This window comes from Rattus rattus, chromosome 10 (assembly GCF_011064425.1).
Source record: "Rattus rattus isolate New Zealand chromosome 10, Rrattus_CSIRO_v1, whole genome shotgun sequence".
Classification (NCBI taxonomy): Eukaryota; Metazoa; Chordata; class Mammalia; order Rodentia; family Muridae; genus Rattus; species Rattus rattus.
This window is the reverse complement of record NC_046163.1, coordinates 41,821,148-41,841,816: the sequence shown is the minus strand read 5'-3', so window position 1 is coordinate 41,841,816 and position 20,669 is coordinate 41,821,148.

Sequence of the window (20,669 nt, the reverse complement as noted above, 5' to 3'; positions counted from 1 at the left end):
CGGTACTCCGAGGCCTGGGGAGGGCGCACGGGAGCGAGCTCTGGCAACCGAGATCGAGCCTTTCGACGCTCCGGGTCTTGTCCTCTGGCGGAGGGGACAAGTTCAGACAATGGAGACACTGAGCAGGTCGATCACTTCGGCCTCTCTTCTATCCCAGAGAATCCCCAGTGGTTGTGACGTTCAGATCCGATGGAGGAGTACGTGGGCTGTACAGGGGATGAGTAGGGAACATTGAAAGGTCTCTCAGAGCCCGGCGCTGAAAGGGTGACTAGGATGTAGGTGCCTTAAAGGGTGCTGTTTTGTGCGCTGTCTGAGGGAGCTGAGTCAAAGGGGACGCGTGTGATGAAGTATCTGTCTGATACGTTTAGAAAATTGGTGGGGTTACTCAGTTTCATTTCCTTTGGAAGGAACCAGACATAGGGATTCAGGCGGGAAACCACCCCTTACACTGCAATTCCACCATCCCCTCATTCTCCACTTGGCTAGATGCTAGACTTATTCCAAAAATGTAGAATTTTGTATTTATTTTCTCTTTTTATTTATCTCCTTACATGTCTTTTAAACTTAATGGTTATGAGTCCTTTGTTAATAATTTTTTAACTGTGGGAAAATATATTGCCAAGTATTTTATAGACACAAAAATAAAAGATGTTCAGGGACAAGAAAATAAACAGGAGGAGGACCATTCCAGGGGAAACCCCGTTATCACCCGGTCTATAGTGCAGGGTTGATGTTAGACTCACTGGTTGAGAGTCAGCTCCTACACAACTTGGCAGACTTAGCTGAAATGGTCTGCCCAGAATGGAAGTATCTTAGTCTGTGCCTCTGGCAGCTCGTGGTGGTGAGATTATCAGAGTCCTCAGACAGCCCAGACGTGCTTTTCTGTTTGTTGGTTGGTTCGTTTTTATTCACTTGATGTTTTTAAAATTTTATTTTATGTATATGACTGGTGTTGGCTACATTCATATATGTGCACCACATGTATGCCTGGTGCTCTTAAAGATCAGTGAGGGCTTCAGATCCCTTGGGACTGGAGTTAGTGACTGTTCCAAGCTGCCATGTGGGTGCTGGGAATTGAACTTGGGTCCTTAACAAAAGCAATAAGTGTGTTTACTCACTGAGCTGTCCTACCAGCCCTTTCAGTTGATGTTTTTATCTGTATATCTGCTTCCTATGTCGGACTCCCTTATTTTGTCTCCATAGCTAGTTAATGCCCCTGTGAAAAACATAAGGAAATATGATCATGGAGCTATGATAGACATGTCATTCTTTAGCTTTTATGAGTAATCTATTATTTTTCTTTTTCTTAGTCATAATGCCATGATTTGGCTAATTATTTTGATTGCTTTTGGGCCAGGAACGTATGCCCCCAACTCTTCTTTATTAATCTGGAAAAGTCTCTGTGTGAAAACTTAGGAAATGTGATTTTTATGGTCAGTGTGAGTCTTATTTAGTGTTCTATGGCTGTGATGAGACACCATGACCACAGCAACTTTTGCAAAAGAAATCATTTAATTGGAGCTAGCTTACAGTTCAGAGGTCTAGTCCATTATCAGCATGGTGGCATCAGGGGGACATGGTGCCAGAGAGGCTCTGAGAGCTCTATTTCTGGATCTGCAGGCAGCAGGCAAAAGAGACACTGGGGCATTTGAAACCCCAAAGCCCACCCCGAGTGACACTGTTCCTCCAACAACACATTCCAACCAGAGCACACTTCCTAATCCCCGTCAAGTAGTGCCACTCCTAGTGACCAAGCATTCAAATCTATCAGCTTCCTGGAGCAATACTTATTCAAACCACCACAGTCACACATTGCCAGCAAGCATGGGCCATTATAAATATCTCTGTAACTTAGAAAACACCTTCATCTAAAAGCACTGATCATTGAGTCCTTACTTGATTGGTCCCACAGGTAAGTCAGAGCAGTTTGAAAGCCAGGCCTTGCTGCCTCCATTGTGTCTGTCTTCTCCACTTTGGCTCAGAATCCTGCTTGACTACATACACATGTTAATCACCCAAGTAGTGTCTTTCACCTAGAGCAGCTGTTCTCAGCCTGTGGGTCTCAACCCCTTTGGGAGGGGCGTCGAGCAACCCTTTCACAGGGGTAACCCAAGACCACCGGAAAACACAAGATATTTACATTATGATTTATAACAGTAGCAAAGTTATGAAGTAGCAATGAAATAATTTTATGGTTGGGGTCCCAACAACATGAGGAGCTATATGGGTTACAGAATTAGGGAAGTTGAGAACCACTGCTCTAGAAGGAGAAAGGAAAAGCATCATAAAGATGTTGGGTTTTGATACAGGGTCTCACGATGTAACCCTGGCAGACCTGGAACTTACTATGTAGATCAGGCTGGCTTCAGACTCACAAATCAATCTCTCTCTCTCTCTCTCTCTCTCTCTCTCTCTCTCTCTCTCTCTCTCTCTCTCTCTCTCTCTCAAATGCTGCGGGTTAAAGCCATGTGCTACCCTGTCTGGCTGGACTCCTAGTATCTCTATGGCTATATAAGAAACAGCAGACAGACAGCCGGAGAAGTCAAGGACACCACAAGACCTACAGATCAACTAACCACCAACCAAAGAGCATGCAGGGTCTGGACCTAGGACTGTTACACATTGGTAACAGATGTGCAGCCTGGTCTTCCTGTGGGATCCTTAACAACTGGAGTGGTGGCCGTCGTCTGTGACTCTGTTTCCTGCCTTTGGATCCCCTTCCCCTGGCTGCACTGCCTGATGGGGCCTCAGTGGGAGAGGATGCACTTAGTCCTTCCTGCTGTAACCTGATGCCCCAGGGCCTGCTGGTACCCAAGTGGGGCTTCCCCAGGAGAAGGGAGGGGGTGGTGGAGGGAGGGACTTTTAAGGGTTGGACTGGAAGGTAAGAAGGGAGGGGCCTGTGACAGGGATGTGAAGGGAATAAATAAAAATAATACAAAACAAACAACGCCCAAAAACAGATGTTGGGAGGCATCATGTGGGATTTCAATCCGGTTTTCTACAAGACCTGCCAGTGCACTTAACTGCTGAGCCCTCTCTCCAGCTCCAGTGGTCAGATTAAGTAGACAGTCCACCAAAAAAAAAAAAAAAAAAAAAAAAAGTAGACAGTCCACCATTTCTTTTAGTTTTAGCTCATTTCATGCTCCAAAATTTCTCATTCCCATTCCTGAGCGGTATTTGAGGTTTTTGTGTGTAAATCAGGTTGTCTCATGGCCCGCTTAGGATTCCTATTGTGATAGAATCGCAGCCTGTGTCCAGACAGACCACACCAGGCCAATGTAGTTCCTCGTGGGAGAGGTTTGGGGTGGGGAGGGGCAACGGAGACAAAGGTGGGAAAGAAGAAGGAGAGAAGGGCAGGAAGGGGCCGCTTTTTATTTAAACCGTGACGTAACTGCAGGTAAAGGTAGGAGCTAAACCAGTGGAGGCTGGGAATGTATGGCCGTTGCCATGGCAACAGATGTGCAGGTCGCTGTCACCGCTGGGTTCGGAGGTAAAAGGGGTTCCTGATACCAACACTTGTTTCTCAAATCTGCTAAGGCAGATGCTACTTGAGTTGTTTACTTCACAGCTTTCAACGTTTTGTTGCTATTGTTTCCTGTAAGGTAAAAAAAAAAAATGTAAATTATAAGAATGTGAACAAATGTACCGTCATCACTCAAAATATAAATGAGAAAGAGTAAGATTCTGAGTTTCAGTGAATAGCAGTAGAAGACAGTACAGCAGAAAATATGCTGTCCATTCTTCCTTCAGAGGGAAACACTCCTCAGACAGCAAGCAAGATTGTGATTTTATGAAGATAGTAATACAGACGCCCTGGAAAACAGACCAACAGTATTGGCCTACAGAACAGTTCCTGTGTGTGGAATTTCTTTAGCAACATATCCTTGGGCCGAGATCACTTATGATAAGTACATCAGGAGTCAGACTCAAAGGATATAAATCACTGGGAAATAGCAGTGTAAATTATGAATTAGCATAAGTGTTTAATAGTGTCATAGCTGAGTTAGCTCATTCTGTATTAGTGGGGTGACTATACATCTTGCTTAGAAAGCATATGTATTTCCCTGGACAGAAAGTGCACCCAAGTCAGGAGTTACTCAGGAGCTAAGCAATCTAAACCTCTCCATACTTTGACCATTTGATCAAATGAGTTATGTGGGGCTTTGTTGCCGTAAATATTAAAATATACACCAACCCACGCTATTGCTAGCCCCAGCGGGCCACGTGGCATCTGCGGGGTATTTTCATCTTAATTCATAAACCATCTCAACCCAACTCACTGTGGTTTCCAATGTCCATCCCATGCTGCTGCCCACTACTCTCTGAGCCCTGTGGCTATCTAGGTGCTGTTGCTATCCCTAGAAGTGACCACACTTCTAGTTCCCATGGCGCAGGTTGCCACCACGCCAGCCCCATTCAGCCATCCACCCCCTGTGGTTATAGTCACAATTGTAATTTATCAATCAATCAGATTTATACCAGTAAATCCTCACCCTACAAAACGTCCACACGATAAACTCTGAACCAATTAATATTGATAAAAACTGCCCACCTAGATAGGACAGTGTGTCCTATAAAAATCCAGCACTTATGAAATGTAACTACCTGTGGCCCTTTAAGGCCACACAGATCTGGGTCGTCCTTCTCTGCCTCTATCTTGGTTTTTCTTTCCTTCTCTCTCCCTCCTCTCTCCAAAACTCTGTGCCCACCTTACTTTTTCACTGTCCAGTCACAGGCCTTGCCTTATCTGGTGCTTGCCTTCCCTACTTATAGACATCAATCTACAGAGCATGGCTTTAAAATATAGATTGATTATGATTTTTTTTTAAAAAGAAAATCCCATTTGTGTTGTACTGGGAACGCCCCCATGACTTCCTCAGAAAGCTTAAACATGACATTAAAAAAAGGGTTCATAGAGATACTCTGTTTCCCCTCTAATTTTTTGTTAGGGATAGACTATTGCATTATAAGAATCTTACCTTAGGGAACTACCCCTCCCTCAAGACGAGGAGATCAAAGAAACACATGTAGTTGTGTTATAAGTTTTAATTTACTCTTAAGTTAAAAATGGCCACCATTTGTCAAATGCCTGTCTTTAAGCACCATCCTCATAATTAACATGACATTGCGGTACAACAACCTAGTGGTAATATCATTTTCCTTGTCAATTTAGAGAGCGTGATTCTGAGGTATGAGTGTGTAGCTTGTTCAGAGTTCAGGGAGTACACATTAATAAATATTGCAGAGCTATACACTTAACATTAAGGTGAAATAAATATTTTATCCAAATAGGTCACATGCTTCACCTAAAATAGAAATTGGGCAGTTCTTACTTTTTTTTTAAAGGAAGGATAAAAATGTTTAATTGTGGAAGTATATGAGTAAATTGAGTCAATTGCAGTGGATAGACAGACATTACATTAGTAAGATTAGGAATTTTTCAGATACTTCACTACTAAGTTCTTGAAAATTGTATGGAGTTAACATGTCAGGATACCATGATCACATAAAGGTGGACTGGAAAACACAGTGGTGAACACATATCTGTAGTTAGAAGTCTAGGTGACCCACACTTTTAACCCCAGGACTCAGGAAAAGAGGCAAGTGACTCACTCATTATCAGCCTGGTCTACATAAAGAAAGGAAAAGTAGAACAGAACCAGCATTCAAATTAAACTGTTTTTAAGTATTGCATTATGATAACATTGTTTCTAATACTGGATCGTGTCTGACACTTGAACATTTGTAAGCCAAGTCACAAGAGAATGGAATAGTAAAAATCTATTTATCGACGTTATAGTTAAAAATTAGAGCAAAATGGAAATAGTAAAATATAAATTCAGTAAATTCTTTTATCTCAGTATAAGTAGAACAATAATTTTATTATATAAAGCCTATCAAATGAATCCTCATGGAGAACAATGCTTTGCAGCCCAGCAGCAGGCCAGACAACAGCTACGACAACCTGGGGCCTTCGAAAGTTTCTTGAATAAACACATTGTCTGACCAGTTTCCTTTTATGGTGTGTCACTTCCTGGGGAGGTGTGAACAAATGTCTGTTTATCCCCAGACAGGGCACCAGCAGCAGACAGGAGGATGATTCCACCCAAGCCTACTTTGGTGAACCAAAGAGCTTATTGGGGTTACTTCCTGGAGCGTGGGTGACCCAAAAACAGAGAGCCTGTCACCCAAAAGCCGACCCCTACATGGCTTGTGGCATCCTGGAAGCTCCTCGCCCAACTTGCAGATGACTTCACCAGAGCGGCTCCTTTTAGCAGATGTTTACTGCTTTTATAACCTTGGGGTCTCGTGAATCTTGTAACATCCTAAGCCGTGTAGCATTCTATAGCCTCCTGAATCTTAGGAGCCTCTCCTTCCCAGAGCAGTGCTCCAATTCAGAGAACTTAATCATGCAACGTGGTGTACTAGGGCACTACTGCATCCAACCTGTAGCCTTGGCTCTATCTAGTTACTTTAGTGAGATGGGGAGAGGGTGCGTGCACCAAGGTGCGAGTGTTTGGAATTTCCCTGAAAATGTCCCCTGTGCCAGGTTTCTTCCAAACTGAGGAGCAAGCTCTTGCTTATTGACTTGTGGTCTTAGTTTTTGTCTAACTGTTTGTACTCTTTCTTTGATTTGACACCATATCGACAACGTCAGATGGCAGGCCAACAGAGAATTCTCTGAGTTTCTCCCCTTGCAGTTATCTGTCATCGATTCTTCTGTTTTCTCTTTAGCTGCTCCAGCAGAACCTCAGTCTGACCCCGGAGTGGTAGCTGTGGACTTCCTGCAGCCCATCCACTGTTGGTGGGGAAGCCATGCCCCCAGTTTATTCTGAACGCATATAGAAGCAATCTGCCTTTCAAGTTTAGTATCTTACTGGGATCCCACTTGATCTGGGAGGCTTTCGTGTGCTGAAGGTCAAACATAGCTTTCTTGCTGAAAGTGGTAATGCTAATTTTGGGTGCAACATCAGGTGAATCAGCTAATCTTTCAGGTATATGTGACAGGTATTCTATTAAAGTTTAAAGATATAAAAGTGGTGAACTGAACGCTCTCTTCCCAATACAGTCTTATACAGCAACACAATAATAAGTGTGTTAGCTTTCCATTACAATGATAAAATGATTGTGTGGTAGTTTGAATGAGAATCTCCCCCCATCGATTCGGGTGTTTGAATTCCTGGTCCCCACTTGGTGCTGCTGTTTGGATAGATTTAAGAGCTTTGGCCCTGACTGGAGGAAGTATATATTACTAGAGCTGGGCTTTGAGGTTTCCAAAGCCACAAATCAATCAATCAATCTCTCTTTCTCTCTCTCTCTCTCTCTCTCTCTCTCTCTCTCTCTCTCTCTCTCTCTCTCCTCTCTCCTCTCTCCTCTCTCTCTCTCTCTCCCCCTCTCCCCTCTCTCTCCCTCCTCTCTCTCTCCCTCCTCTCTCTCTCCCTCCTCTCTCTCTCTCTCTCTCTCTCTCTCTCTCTCTCCTCTTTCTCTCTCCCTCCTCTCTCCTCTCCTCCTCTCCCCCCTCTCTCTCTGTCCTCTCCCTCCCTCCCTCACCCCCCCTCTCTCTGCTTGGTGTTTGTGGTGATGCTGGCTCCCTGCTTCTCCTGTCATTGCCTTTGCTCCACCATCATAGACTCTAACTCTTTGGAACCCTAAGCCCAAATGAAGTTTTTCTTCCATAAGCTCTATAAGCTGGTTGTGGTGTTTTAGCATAGCAATAGAAAAGAAACAACATTCAATAGCATAAAAAGGCAGGAAAGAAACTGAATTAATGAGTCTCAGAGATTTTAGCTCCTAACTTAGGCTCATTGCTTTGGGGCCCAAAATGAGATAGATTGTCACTGCAAAGGGCACTTTGAGGAGCAAGCTGATCACTTCATAGTGGCCAGAGAAAAGGAGTCAGAGACTGAAGTCCCAGAGTTCCTTTGGAGGCAATGTCTCCAATGGTCTAAGACCTACCAATAAGCCCACATCCTGAGGTCTCTACGACCTCCCAATAGCACTGCAAGCTAAAGACCAAGCCTTCAATATATGGGTTTTTGAGGGACAGTTAAGATCCAAACTGTAAAAGAAGCCACAGTCGAAAAGGAATATAGTCAGGTTTACAGTCAAGTGGACAACGGGATGAACGTATTTGTGTGAATTTAACAGTAAACTAAAACCACAGTGAAGTCAAGTGGGAGTGCTGTCATCTTGTCATGGATCACTTCCTGCAATAGTAGGCTCAGTTGAAGAAAAACAGAAGTCATGGTTGTAGGAGAAGACTTTCTGGTAGTGGAGTTCAGCCATTGCTAACCCTGATCTATTTCTTTTCCCACTTCTCTGCCAACTAAGTGGTATGCTCCCTGGGTGCTGATAATGGACTAAGCCCCTGAAATAATAAGCAAATTCCCAATTAAATGCTTTCTCTCATAATAGTCACTACAGTCATGGTGTCTCTTCACAACGATAGAACAGTCACTAAGACACATTTTGTGGATTCAAGGTGCCACAAGTTATATTTACTAATAGCAGCATTTAGCCAGTGTAAGAGTGAAATTGAAAACCCAACTATAAATAGAAAATTATACAAAAGTGAGAGGATGATGTTGGAGACGATGAGATGTGGAGTTCTAGACTAGGACAGATGACCTGTCCTTAGAGGCAAGGGGCGGTGTCAGCTACTGATGAGAGATTGTGAACTGGAAAAGAGAAAATGAGAGCAGTCCTAAGATGGCATCAACGTAAAGTGACAAAGGTGTGTGTGGCCCAGATTAAAGATGTGCCTTCCCACCTCAAGATCTGGACTGAGGTCGTGATGTCTTCTTCCCTTAAGATCTGGATCACAGATGCGCCCTCCATTTCTGGATTGCAGTTCATTCCAGATATAGTCAAGTTGACAACCAACAAAGGCCATCACAATTGGTTAGCAAGAAATGGCCCATTGGCATTGGATTTTTGTTTGTTTGTTTGATTGGTTTTGTTCTTAGAAGAATTATTGACAGTAAGACTAGAACAGAAGATAATATAAAAGAAAAAAGGTTTTCTGAGGGAGGTACCTTTGAGTAGGAAACATCTAAGCTGACTTAAACTGTAAAAGACTACAATCATGAAAAACAAGGGAGAGAATGTTCCAGGCATGAGGACAGCAAAGGCCACTAGACAGGAAAGAATGTGGCATTCAAAAAATATTATTCTGACCATTGTGTTTAAAAACACATAAACCTTTCCATCTTAATTATGTTGAAGTAGGTGGTTTTCAGTGTTAAGTACACTCACATGTTGGGCATCAGACCCCTGGAAACTTTATAGCTTGCAAAACTCAAATTGTATACTTACCGGCCACATCCCTTTGTCCTCTGCTCCACCAGCTGGCAAACAGGATTCTGCTTTCCTTCCTGCCCTTCCTCAGCCCCACCCCAGACTTGGAGAAGGATTCTCTTGCCACCAAGCTAGCTTCAGAATTTCTGTGTTGCTAAGGATGACATTGAATCCTGATCCTTCTCTCAAGTCCTGGCATGTGCCTTCACGCCCTGCTCAGAGGTCTGCCTTATATTTGTGTGCGTGGTTTAGCTATGTCAGATACATTGTGTCAGTGGAATCATGCGGTATTTGTAAGTTTGTGGCTGGCTTGTTATGTAGAGTAGTGTCTTTAAGCGTGTGTCAGGATTGCCTTTTTAAGGCTGAATGCCACACATCTGGCATTTTGTTTGTCCACTTACCCACCAGCACTCCACTATAGATACCTGTCACTTTTGTTGCTTCTGTTAGGAACATTTGAGTTGTTTCTCTCTCCTCTTGAGACTAACACTGTTGTGAGCACATATGTAAGTTCCTCTTCAGCATTTCCCTTTACTTGGGAGACAGCTCAGCAGCTGCAGAGGACCCAAGCCCAATGGCCACCACTCTTGTCGGGCAGATCACAGCTACCTGTAAGAACAACTCGAGGAAATCTGACACCGTCGACTCTGGGAACTCTTTCACATGTGACATATGACTAACAGTATAGATGGGTTTCAGTTCCTCCACATCCATGGTGGCATTTGATAGGTTCTTTTCTGTTCTGTGCTCATCCTGTGGTATGTAATTGTTTTTCAATTATTTTCTCTTAAGCTAGGATATCCCTGTCCACTCCAGGCTGCACTGGTTCCTGACATCTTCCTTCTCAGCACTGGTGATAGGTGTGGTCTTGTAGGTTCGGTTTATATTTCCTTACAACAGCAATGTGTAGCAGTATGTATACCCAAGCCCTTTGTCTGTTTTCACAATAGCCATTGATGAAGTATATGATTTGTTTGTATATTCTATGATTTTATGATTTTCTAGATAATAGCCCTCATTACTTATGGTCTATAAGCATTGTATCCTGTCCTGTAGGGTGTTCGTTAACTTTTGTTGAATGGTTGCTGTCACGTACAGGTGATTAGCGTTTGGTTTAGTCCCGCTTGTCCACTTTTGCTTTTGGAGTTCTGTCTAAGAACTCCCTGTCAAATCCAAATCCAAGGCTGCGTGCAAGGCCCTTCCTCCTGTGCTCTGTCGGTTTCCATCCTTTCTTCACTTGGAGTTAAGTTTTGTACGTGGTTAAGATAGGAAACCAACTTCATTCTCTTAAAACTGGCTTCTCAGTTTCTCAATACTCAGGATTTTGATATTTATGAGGAAAGAGGGGCAGGCCAGTGGATTGGGGCATGGTTAACAATGAGCAGAAGACCAGTTTGGGTCACGAGGGTACTTTAAAGCACCCCAAGATTCTAGCAACTGGAGAGCACCATGATCAGATTTATACTTAGGAAAAAAAAAACAATACATTTCGTATGGAATACCAAATATCGTTGTTTTACTAGTACTATGTCCCTTCTTCCTTGGTTGTTGTTGAGATAACGCGTCTATGGTGCCCAGACTGTCTTGGCACTGTTCATACAGACCAGGCTGGCCTCAAACTTAAGAGACCTGCCTGCCTCTGCCCATCCCTCTCCTAGCTTTTTAACTTTCCTTTCCTCTAAACTATTAACTCTGTGAATCTCCACCGTTTGTTCTATGTAGTCTTAGGTCTGCCCTGACTTTTGGAGGACACTAAGTGCTGAATTCGTAATTGGCCTTCTTGCCACAACCAACCCGCGCCCCTTTACTTCTCAGTCAGTATTCATCGTGGTAGAATCTTAGGATTTTCTTTATGTAGTGTGTACTGCCAATGGGACAGATTGTAACAATGCCTTGAGAAAAATTACACGCCCTAACTTACTTTTCTGGACCAAGCCCATCAGGTTTATTCTTTGAAATAATCATGAACACATGATCCAGCAATCTCTCTCCTAGACATATAAAAATAATTAAAAAACCACACCTCCATGCAAATACCGTGTGTTAATGTTCACAGCAGCATTATTCATAATTGCTTAAAGTGGGAAGAATTAACATCCATCTTATTCAGCCATGAAATAGAGTGGAATACTAATACATGCTACATAAGACACGAGCCTTGGAAATAAACTAAATGAAGGAAGCCAGACACAAGAAGTCACATATTATAATCATATATAATCATATATATATATATATTACATATTACACACACACACACACACACACACACACACACACACACACACACACACACACACACACGGAGTGAAAGCTGGAGGATTTAATGACCTGGCAACTTTAGCCATTATTTTTGAGTAGTGCAAATCAAGGTCCGTGAGCTCGTCCTTTGTATTGGAAAGTGTTGCTTTGATCCGCAGCTCCATTACATGCTCAGGCTGTATGTATGACCTTAGACACTCAGGTTCCATGTTGTTTCTCCTTTCTCCTCAAGTCCTTCATGTATACTGGTTTTTGTGGTACTGAGGATCGAACTTTGAGCTTTGTGCACACTAGGCAAACACTCTACCACCATCAGCAGACATCGCCAGCCCCATTTCAGAGGCATGAAAGTCTATCATGTTAGGATAGAAGCATGACAAGTGACAGGCATGGCAGCCGCAGGAAGCCATGAGATCAAACCTGGAATAGCAAACTGGCATCACCTGCACCTGGAAGTCTTATGATTATATTTTTATGATATATACAGAGTATGTAAATCCATGGAGATAGATAGAGGAGGGGGGACAGATAGGAGTAAGGTAAGGAATGTATATTTTTATTATTGATAGAGTTTAATGTTATATAGAGTATATTTCAATTCTTAAAATGCCAGTTTTTGAAACGGGGCGTTTTCTACCTATGTCAGAGAGATGAAGATAAAGACACTAATCAAACAGGCCTAGTGGCTCGTGCCTGTAATCCTAGCACTCCTGATGCTAAGGCAGGAGGATTGATGGGAGTTTGAAGCCAGCCTGGGCCACATGGTGAGTTCTAGGCCAGCCAGGATGGCAGGGTATTTTTCCCCTTTGTTAAAAACAAAGCAATAAACAACAAAGGAAACCAAACCGAAGACCCAACCAACCAGCCAATAACCAACTAAAGATGAACTACTCGGAGATGAGGAGCGTTAGTGGCAATAAAAGGTTTTGGCATCATAATTTGAGAATCTTCTTAGGGACAGAGCTTCCCTGTACCCCAGCCACCCCGAGGCAAGAAGAGTTTCCGCTTTAGAGGATTACGTTGGACTAGAGGGAATTTTGGGTTTGTGTCTTTGAGGATGCTGGATCAGAAATTTAAGATGAATAGGTTGGGTGGAGCATTTCAATGAATTTTATTTATTGAATTCTATTTTAAAATCATTCCTTTGGTTGTGGAAAGTATTTTGTTATGGGCTGAGGACAGAGATCATCCCCTAAGACCAGACACTTGAGATGCTCATGGTTCAAAGTGCTGAGTGAGTGCTACAGTTATGGAGAAAAATAAGTTGTTTTTCAGGGTATTTTTCCCCTTGCAAGGATCTGGTTTACAATAAAATTGTAGAGAAAACATTGATACAGTCTACCCTTATAAGCTTCCCCAATATCCAGGCTGCACACAGGATCCAAGAGAAGACTTGTGAGCCTTTCATGTAGGGTCCCACACACCAGCCATTGGTCACTGACCGAGGGCCATCTCCTCCTCTCCCCACCTTCCCTACTTTCCTAAAGTTACTGCTCCAGGCCTAATGGCAAATGACTTTCCTGTTTCCCGTATGCTTTACTTCCCCCATCAAAGTGAATGGGAATGCTTTAGCAATTCATATGTACAAGGAAAATTGTACAGCAACTGATTCGGTTACAGAAGAAATGAGGGAACAAAGAGAATACTGAGAGGTGACTGGAATACCTGTGACTGAACTCAATCAGACCTAAGTATAATTTCTATCATTTATTTTCAAGCAATTGGAGTTTATTATCAATTATGTGTGTGTGGTTGCCGGTGTGTGACCATCTCCTACGATGATGCTAATTAATATTTAACAAGACTGACATGTCCTTCCAGCCAGAAGAGTCAGTTCTGCTAATGTAAAAATTAATTTAGCAGCTCAGAATCTCTTTACCAGGATTCCAAACCATTGTATAAGAAAAAACTCTTGGCAAACTACAAGAGCTATTCAGACAGAACACAGCATTACTATGAGGAATCCAGCATTAGCTTGCGAATTACTTCTCGGGTCAACAATATCCTGAAGAAAGTGTTGACACTCACCTAATAAACTGGTATGAAATCACTCTGGGTTGTTTTGCCTGACTTCCATTATTGCAAGACACAGGAGACCATTCATTTTACTCCAGTGTAGAAAACAGGCCCATCTGCTAAGATCACCAGCATGAAATAGTTTCCCTATTACAGAAGCCACTCCCTGTCCACCATGGAGAATTCTCTTTATCCAGTTTTATATCCCATGTGTGGAATGCTTGCAGACCTTGGACCAGTGCCCTGCACTGGTTGCAACTAACTGTGGGAGGGCATCAGCTGAGATGGGCACATGGGAGGTCCAGCCTTTGCCTCTCTGGCTCTGGGATTTAATAGCATGGGGGATCCTTCAGTTCTACAAATGATTTTCTAGTTCTCCTGGTGCTTTCTACAGATTCTTTTCACTTATCCAAATGCCAATGTGGGTACCATTTGAGTCCTTTAGTCTTTTATTCCCTTCTAGTAAGTCATCAAACTCTTTGGTCCTTCCAAAGACTATTTCTCAGATCACTTCTTCTGGACTTTCACAGTCCTGGTTCTTTGTTAACCTCCTGCAGCCCGATAGACTTGAGCTAAAGGACTGAAGATTCTTCAAGCTTGCTTTGAAATGCAGTTTCTAGTTTGACCTGCTATTCTCCCCACCCCCACCCTCCCACCCCAGCTCTAAACCCCTGCCCCAAGCATACAGATTCCTTCCTCTCCTGTTTATAATCTGTACTGGTTTTTCATGACCTCTGCAATGAGTGATCACAAAGTTTAGTGCTGTGGGCAATGCAAAGGTCAAAACCCTGACTTGCATTTCTCTAGACCACAAAGACACGTCAGCAGGGCCCGCACGTCTGCCTGCTCTGCTAGAGCTAGGGAGGAGATCATCTCAGGTTCCCTTCCCAGCATCTGTAGGACATCCTTTCCCTTGGCTTATGGATTCTTCTGTGTTCAAAATTAGACACAGTGGACCAGGTCCTGTCATGCTACCAGTACTCTCTTCTCGCTCCTTTGCTCTAAAGGGATCCTAGTGATTACACTGGACCCACATGGATAATATAGGCTAATCTGATTTTAATATTGGCAGATTAACAACCTTATTGTTAATTGGGTCGACAGCCTTAACTCCTCTGTGCCAAGTAACTGATTCGCAGATTCTGGAGCATTCGGATCTGACCAACTTTAGGGGAACGTTGTTCTGCCTGTTACATACTCATCCAGCCTTTACCACCCCCCAGACAGAAGTGCATTTAACTTATTACTTCCTATTTCTCAGTTAGCTGCTGTAATGACCAAGTCGTTTTGAATATTGTCAGCAAAACCTCAAATGTATATTATAACTGAGTAAGAATAGCCTGCAAGTTATATAGCCAGACATCTTAATTCCTATTTCTGTAAGTACACTCTACAGAGTTGAATGTGTTTTGTTCCTTAACAATTTATTTTAGTTTAGATTGATTTATGTCATGTATCTTAGTGTTTTATCTGCATGTATGTATGTGTACATATGTGCTTGGAGCCTATGAAGTCAGAAAATGGCATTAGATCCCCTGGAACTGGGGTTATGGATGGTTTTGAGCTACCATGTGGGTTGCTGGGAACTGACCCTGGGTTCTCTGTGAAAGGAGCAGGCACTCTTAACCACTGAGGAGTCTCTCCAGCCTCTCAGTCTTTATCTTAAATCACTGAGGTAGTCAGTTTGGGAATCCTAATATAACATGTAAGGGTCAGTGTTAGAAAGGCTGAGAGCTCCTGCTCGAGAGGGTGAACTACCTCCTTCTCACAATCCTCTTCCTCTTCCTCCTCCCCAACCTACAACATGCTTTTATTGAAATAAAGTCCAATATGTAGCACAGACCAAAGCATATTATAGATTCTTCCCCAGGAAAGCCGCCTTTGGCCTACCTTAGACCAGAAAAAAGTCTCAAAGGTATTTGCTATAAAAATATTCTGTTTTTCCTTTAGAGCGTCACTACCCTAATCGGAGATGTTTGCAACTGTTTAATGTCTTCCACATGACTCCCCTGCTTATTGCCTATCTATACCTTAACCAGGCCTACTATAGCTGATAGTTCACATGAGACATTCCACATACTCAGTCAACTGATGACGCCTTGTGTTGCTGGGTGCCGTGGGCTTTGCTTCTCTAAATTTCATAGTATTTCAAGGATGAGTGATGCCCTTGGCTCCTAATAAGGGCTTTCTGAAAGGCCCCACAGCTCCCTGATTGGAGCCTTGTGTGGGAAAGTAGTTAAAGTCATATCAAAGGCTCTTCGGTTCTTAGCTAAGAGGAAGTGAAACAGGAGACAAACAGTCCTTCATGTTCCTTGTAGGGCATTTTGGGGTTAAGTCTTTAAAATTGTGGAGCTAAAACTATCGGCAGCAGTGAGGAGACTCACCCTGGAAATGCCACCGACGGCCAGAAGAGTTCTGGTCCTTAGGGACCTCCACTCAGGGAACACAGATTCTTGACTGCTCGGAAGAAAAGAATTCAAGGCAAGTCTGAGGGAGGGCGTAAGTGACAGACAGTGCACAATTTAGATTTAAGTACTTGTTCTTAGAAAGAGATACCTAAGAAAAGGACACAATATACCCAAGTGTGGGTGTGGCCTTCTCAAGAGAGTGCTACTCAGGTGTCTTTACAATGGCTGCATTCATTGCTTGAAGGATATAATTTACAACAAGGATTAACAATGAAGCAAAGCTTTAGAATTATGTACAGAACTATGAGCCAGTTTATTTTCCTCATCTTAAATTTTTTTTAAATAAACGAAATTGGTAAGGTAGCTTTATACGCTGTATTGTTTGGACTTAGAGAGAGGAGCGCCAACATGGTTAAACCCGAGGCCCTCGTAAGCAGTTTGTTGTTTTTCGTATCATTGTTTGGCAATTTTTTTTTTTTTTAAAAACATCCTTGTTTGATTTTTTTTTTTAGGAAAGCTAGCATAATCTCTGTAGGTAATTCTGGATTTATCAGCTGTGCTACTGTTTTTGTCCTTGTTGTTTTGTGTTCCTGAGGGAAACAGGACTCCATTCTAAGGGGAGGGGCTTCTTTTCCTTCTCATGTCCCCTTAATTTGTCCTGCCTCTCTAGCCTGTCTCACACCGTAGCCATTTTCACTCATTACTCATTAGACTTTAAAGCAGTGGTTTTCAAAGTGTGGTCTTGGAGCACTGTGATCCTAATGGGCGTGTGCCCGCAAGGACCTGGGGTAACACCAGTAAAGCATCGCCTGGCCATTTGTTAGAAACAGACCTCTGAACTGAACGAACTAACTAAACTAGACCACTGAATTAAAACTTCAGAACATTGCTAGAGGATGGGGGGTGGCCCAATTCACCTGTGATGGTTTGTTTATGCTCTATGTGGGAGTGGCACTATTAGAAGGTGTGGCCCTGTTGGAGTAGGTGCGTCACTGTGGGTGTGGGCTTTAAGACTCTTATCCTAGCTGTCTAGAAGCCAGTATGCTGCTAGCAGCCTTCAGATGATGATGTAGAGCTTTCAGCTCTGCCTGCACCATGCCTGCCTGGATGCTGCCATGCTCCTGCCTTGATGATAATGGACTGAACCTCTGAACTTGTAAACCAGCCCCAATTAAACGTTCTTTATGACTTGCATTGGTCATGATGTCTGTTCACAGCAGTAAAATTCTAACTAGGACATCATCAATCTACTATTTTTAAGAAGCCTTATAGGGAGCCTTCACCCCGACTGATTAGTGTTCATGGTACTAGAAGGTACTTTGCACACCACTAGAGGAGAAAGGTGACCATCACCCTACCTACAAACCCCACAATCTACAATGGTGACCTGCTTGTGAGGTATGGTAGTACACAAACGTTGGAGAAATCGACCACTCTATAATTAGACTTAAAACCCACTCTGTGAGAGGAAACCCATGTCTGCTGCTGGTGGGATGAACCTTAGACTGGGTAGGTCATGGATCTAAAGGAAAGCTAAATACAAGTTGCTCTACTAAAGTAGCATAGCAATAAAACGACTCCTACAGACGTCCTGCTATACCCATAGATCAGAGCTTTGCTCAGCCACCATCAGAGAAGCCTCCTCTTACAGTAGATGGGAACTAACATGGAGACCCACAACTAGACAATGCACAGAGACAGATTTTGGACACTGAGGTGGTTTGAATAGGAATGGCCCCCATAGACACATGTGCACTTGGACCAATTCTTGGTCCAAGGGGAGTGCAGTATTAGGGGGTGTGGCCTTGTTGGAGGAAGTGTTTCATATACCCCAGCAACGCTCATTGTGGCACACAATCTCCTATGCTGTCTTTGGACCAAAACGTAGAACTCACAGCTACTCTCCAGCACCATGTCTGTCTGTATACTGCCATGTTTCCTGCCATGATGATGATGGACTAAACCTTTATAAGTCAGCCCCAATTAAATATTTTTTCTTCATAAGAGTTGTTGTGGTCATGGTGTCTCTTCACAGCAAAAAAAATGCCAAGGCAGACACTGAGCCCTAAATGGGATGACGTCATCAAACCCTTCTCTTCTGAGGTAAGGGCAAACGAGAGGCAGACAGAATCTAAGGGCAGAGGGGATGGATGACTCCAAGGAAACAGTGTCTTCCGAACACCATACATCTGATGCACATGTGAATGACCTACCAGAGACTATGGCAGCATACACAGAGCCTGCACAGGTCTAAGCCATGGGGGAGCCCTCCCCTGAGAGGGGGAATGGGCCCTGGCATTAATACCTAACCAAGAACTTACTTGCAATTGATAGCAGCTTGCAAATGAAAACTTAATTTTCTCTCGATTTATTAACCACAGTGAAGGTTAGGCCCCACGCACAGCAATAGATGGCAAAGACAAAACAAACTCCAGGGTAATTTTGTAGACTTTTAGTCTCATATTGCTTAGTTTGGACCTGTTTGCTTTATAGTCTTTTGGCTGTGTATTAATCTTGGTTTTTTAATCTTGTGTTTTGATGGGTAGTTTCTCTGTGTGTGTGTTTTCTTTATTCATTTATATATTTTTAAATTCTGTGTGTTTTGGGATGGAGAGATGGCTCAGAGGTTAAGAGCACAGGGTACTCTTCTGGTGGCCTTGAGTTTTCAATTCCCAGCAACCACATGGCATCTCATAACCATCTATAATGAGATCTGGTGCTCTCTTCTGGCCTGCAGGCCTATATGCAGGCAGAACACTATATAATAATGATAACAACAACAACAACAACAATAATTTTTTTTTTCTTTTTTGGTTCTTTTTTTTGGAGCTGGGGACCGAACCCAGGATCTTGCGCTTCCTGGGCAAGCGCTCTACCACTGAGCTAAATCCCCAACCCCAACAATAATTTTTTTTGAGAGGGTTTTCTGTGTAATAATCCATGGCTGTTCTGGATTCTCTTTGTAGACCAGACTGGCCTTGAACTCAGAGATCCACCTTCTTTTGCTTCCCAAGTGCTGGTATTAAAGGTGTGGACTCTCACACCTGGCATAAATAAATAAAATCTTTTTTTTTTCTTTTCTATTTTTCGGAGCTGGGGACCGAACCCAAAATAAAATCTTTTTAAAATGCTGTGTATTTTATCTAGAGAGAAAGGTCATGAAGCTGAGGAGGTGAAGAAGAGCTGGGAGAAGTTGGGAGAGGAGAAACCATGATCAGAATATGTCACATGAAAAAATTTTCAATAAAAGTCCAATAGATGATTCTGAAATGTTTGAAGATTGCTTTAAAACTTATATCTACTCTAACCGTTCAGTGTCTGTGCTAGCCCTGTGTGTTTCAGCTGTGAAAAGGAATCTCTGGAAAAGACTGTGTTCTTCAAGGCTCATTGATTGCAACTTCAATGGTGTGAAGAGGTTGAAAGGTTGCAATTCCAGAGCCAAATTATCCTAGGACGTCTCAGGGCCCTTTCATAGTTACATAGTGTCCTCTGTACATGGCAACACCTTTTGTAATCGTTAGGTAAGGTCTTTGGAAAATATGAACAGACCTCTGGTTTTTCCCGCTAGATTGTAACCATCTCCCAATAATATACTCACCAATGTATTTGCAAGTGTGCCATTTTACTACTTTCAGTGTTGTTACTATAAAAAGTTCATGCAATTGCTACATCATGGGACCATGGTATTTGAGGAACCCAAATCTCTGTTCCTGGGCTATGGTCACTCATATCTGTCTCCATCTCTTATTCCTTTATCGCGAGAGCTGTTTCTTTCATCGTCTTTTCAAAAACAGCTCTTCACTAGGAACTGCCTTGGAATATTTTCATAAAACGAACATTTCAAAGGATGGGGTTGTTCATTAGACACATAAAATATGTCTTTACAACTGACATCAGGATGACAATTTAAGGAAGCCGATGATAAAATGAGCATCTTCTTAATGGTTACTGTATTTTGAAGGGCGAGGGGGAAAGGGAGGCACGTCTTAATTATTGGTTAAGTCTTTTCTCTGAAATTCGGCGTTGTTATTGTATTGATAGCGCAGGCCTGTATTTTGGAGAAGAATAAGCAGTCAAGTTCTTTTCTTCTGAATTGACCAAGAACGGTGGCAAAGTAAGTCCGGGAAGAGATGAGTGTTGGATCCCAAAGCACACATCCTCCTGAACAAGAGATTTCTTCCTGAGATTCCTGCTCTTAGTGCCCGGGCGCCCTCAGCCGGGGATAAAGAGCAGCTGACAAAGGCTGCGTGCGCAGCCGCTCTCGGCTCCCGGAAGTCAGCCTTTTCCGCCCGGAGTCCGGCAGGAAGTCCCGCCCACCCCTACCGGCTTGGCTAGAGCGCGCGGCGCCCAGGATCAAGTCCGAGAGACTTGAGAATTCCAGCCAATGACGTGCCAGGAGTGAGATGAACTGCTGTCTTGGTTTGGGCGCCTGACCAATCACAAGCTCTTTTACCCGGATATGGTTTCTGGGTTCTGAGAGAAGCTGCTGGAGTGTAGGGTTTGGTGCACGTGGGGTGCAGACTCTGGGTGCAAAATAGGGGCGGCGCGTGGCAAGCTTAGTGGTACGTTCGTGCGTGTACTGCTCGGGGCCGTCCGCTTGGGGTTTGAGTGCAGAACGAACCTATGGTGTCTGTAGTGGATAAGATTCCCGCTGCTGCATCCCGGTGCTTCCTGGGGTGATCTGTC